Genomic DNA, 3543 nt, shown 5'->3' on the forward strand with positions numbered 1-3543 from the left:
GTGAACAGCTGTTTGGGGCAAATCCCTGTAGACCTGACTGGTGGTACTGGTTCCCTGTGTACCGCAGATTTCTCTCTGGGTGGCCCTACAGCAGCTAATTCTCAATTCAGAACATAAACTTTCAATATTTTTTTAGATTATTCAAAACCTGTTAGGAATGCATTTTTAGAGTTATTGTGTTTGGAAACCTTGTAGATATATGACAAATAATTGGTTGAGATAACGCATAAAGACCCACATCTTTAAATAGGACATCAATTACATATTATGGTATTTCTGCGATTGATCCTTTAGTCTTAGGATTTTCCATATTTTTTCCCAACCTTGTTCTGTTTCAGTAACATATCCATGAAAAGTTGCTCGTGATCATAGGAGATGGTGACAAAACCATCTGAGATGGTACATACACCACTGGGATGTTTTAATCGACACTGGAGGTCGTCCTAACCAGATGTTCCCTCACCTGGCTTCTCTCATTGAGGAGGAGCAGAGGCTCTGAATGGAGCCCCTCCCGCGTAACTGAGCTTCCCAGCCTTTCTCTAGTCCAGACATCATGTTGAGAAAACTCATTTTGGCCACTTGCATCCATAGTCTCGTTCTTTCAGGCACTACTACTACTCAAAGCTTTAGTCCATAGACTAGGGTAGGAAGGTATAGATTGAACAGAAAATTGAGTACAAAACAGTAATCTGTACTGGTCTGTCTTCACCATGACAGAGCATACATCACCAGCATCACTGCACACAAAGCACCAATCTACCATCGATCTTGCGCTCTATTTTTCACTTATTTAAATATGTGTCGTCTTTAAACATTTCACCGTCTTTTTTCAACCTTAAGGTAGATACTAGCACCATCTAGTTCTCTTCTGTAAAGCACAAAAAAATAATGTTTTTGCAGGCCATGCTATTTTTAAGGTGGAATGCCAGTCCCCAGTCTTTTAGCAAATTTTGCTTCCTTTTATTTCCCCTATCAGACTGATTATTTCCCTGCTTGTCTGGCCCTCCATCCCATAGTTTCTCGCCTGATTCAATTAATATTCAGACAAAGTGAGTGTGAAGTACAAAAAAAAAAAAAAATCAATTCATCATGCTCCAAAATCACATCTTCTCTTCTTTTGTGATTTTGTAACGGTCCTTTACATACGCCCTTTAGATTGCTGTGAGCCTGTTCTGAATTGTGCTCTGCTATTTTTTATTTCCTCCATCTTTCTTCGGCCCCAAGGAGGATATTGTCTTGTCTTTGCCGCGCCGGGCTCTGACAAACCCGAACTCATGTATGTGCTTGCACCGGCATCCCAAACAGGCCTGCTTGTATACAGGGACCGCTTGTTATTCCCAGGGTTGAGGCTCACTGAGGCCCGTGTTTCTGTGTGTTTACAGCTCTGGGGGCTTGTTGCCTCCTGACTACAACAAAGACTGATGAATAAATAACATCCTACTCTCTCTAGCTTACTCTCTCTGAGGCCTTGAAGTTTGTGCGCGCATGTGTGCCTCTATGTGTGTGTACATATATGTTTGTATCCGTATTTGTGAGTTTCTGTGTATGGTGTGTAAACCCATTCCTGTTTGTGACCATGCATTTCTCAGTGTGCGTGTGTGTGTGTGTGGGGGTGCGTGCGTGTGTGTGTGTATGTGAGCCTTCAGTATCTCTCAACGGACCAGGCTCTCCTTCATCTGGCTGATTCCTGGCCCCTCTTGGCAGCAAGCCCTCATAGAGGGATTGCTCTCTGAGGTTGCAGGGGACAAACACACAGACAGAGGGGAAAACATCCTCTTTATGCTACACATCAGTGGGAATATGCAGAAGCTTGCGTGTGTATGTGTTGACACGTCGGGGTGTGCATGTGCAAGCTCGGGATTGTAAGGAAAGCGAGATCCATAGAAAAGGAATGCATTACTCCCTAAGAGGCACAACCAGAAGCAGTCACTTTCTTTCAAATAAGCTGCTTTACTTAACTCATAAGAGTTTAAATTAAAGTCTCCTTGAACTTCGTAACCAGTATAAAGGTACAGTGAGGATTTAAAAAGTTGTGGTTAAAAAAAAACAAACTGTTGTGTTATTGAGATGCCAGAGAAAGTTCAGAATTGACCAGAGTTCTCCCTGGTTGCATGTAATATAGAATTATGCATGAGTTGACCAGATCCATACTGACAAAATCTGGGGAATGTATGCTTAAGCACAGCCAGCTCTTTGATATCCAACTTAGATTCCAATATTTATGCAGGTTCTAAGCTAAGATCTTAATCATGATTAAACCTAAATGATTCAAATACAACGTCCTCAGCCCAGAATGATAAGTTACGTGATGAAATTCTTTAAACTGCAATCGGGGAAATTAATTCAAATCTCAATTTAGCTTCCTGTCACTTAATATGACCATGTTGCAATCAAATATTAGCTAACAGCCAGTTTATGCAAAAATGAATTTGAGTATGCTTTTTAAAAAAAACAACAAGGAAGCATCAATGCCAAAATTGAGCAAAACAGTTTCAGCTTTTTACCTCACAAGTTGTCACATCCTTGATTTGTCCAACAGTTTTCTGCCTCACAAAACCAACAATACAATAAAGATGACCCATAATGTAACACCTGAAATAACAATGGTCTCATTAATGTTTTCGCTTCTGGGACGCAGAATTCGATTTTATGCTATAATTTCCGACATTTCCTTCCGACTGTTTTCATGAAACAACAACTAGCTGAAAGAAGGCTAAAACACGTTTCCCTTGCTAACACAAAATATGGAGTTAGTTATTTGGAAATATTTTAAGTAGTAAAGTCATGTCACAGCCACCCATAACTCCTAAAAATTAAACAATTAGAGCAAGCTACCCATTTTTATATAAATGGCTTGGTGAAGCCATACCACTTGTTACTCAAGGTTTTAAGCCCTGTCTGAATCCTGTTTCAGCCTTCGCCTATTGCCAAATTCCTCCTATTTATATTGACTGGCCCCATCTGCATAACAACTTTATTGCCATGGGGAAAAGCAATGAGAGTTAATGCACCAACCAACAAATAAAATGTCTCTGTGCAAGTAATCTTTAAGCGATTCCTACACTGGCTATAAACGGGTCTCTTGTTAGTGCTATAGCGGCCCGATATTCATTTGTCTCTCGCAGCTGCTTCGAAACGTGAGCAGGAGGGGGAAGTGGTTTTATTTACATGGCATTATGTTACATCAAGTGGTTGCACTCAATTAGGGAAGCCATCACAACGGTTTTAAGTCTCTAATACAGTCTGCTGAAAGAGACCATGACTTGCTAATAGGGTGTAATTCCTTTTGTATCAGTATCCATGTGCGATGGCAAGAAGGGAAGGGAGGAGAGGGGAGGGGGCAAATCCGTATCATCAGTAAAAACAATGCATCAATTAAGCAATTAGCGAGGAACAAACTGGGCAGCTTTCCAAACCCTCCCAATAAGGCACTGTGCCAAGGGGGCTTGTAATGTTCATTATACCCACATCACAGAGACGGAAAGGGAGAGAGAGAGTAAAAGAGAGAGGCTTGTCTTTTCATTTGCAAAGTCGAGGCATTTG

This window comes from Xiphophorus hellerii, chromosome 17, assembly GCF_003331165.1.
Source record: "Xiphophorus hellerii strain 12219 chromosome 17, Xiphophorus_hellerii-4.1, whole genome shotgun sequence".
In the NCBI taxonomy this organism is placed as follows: domain Eukaryota; kingdom Metazoa; phylum Chordata; class Actinopteri; order Cyprinodontiformes; family Poeciliidae; genus Xiphophorus; species Xiphophorus hellerii.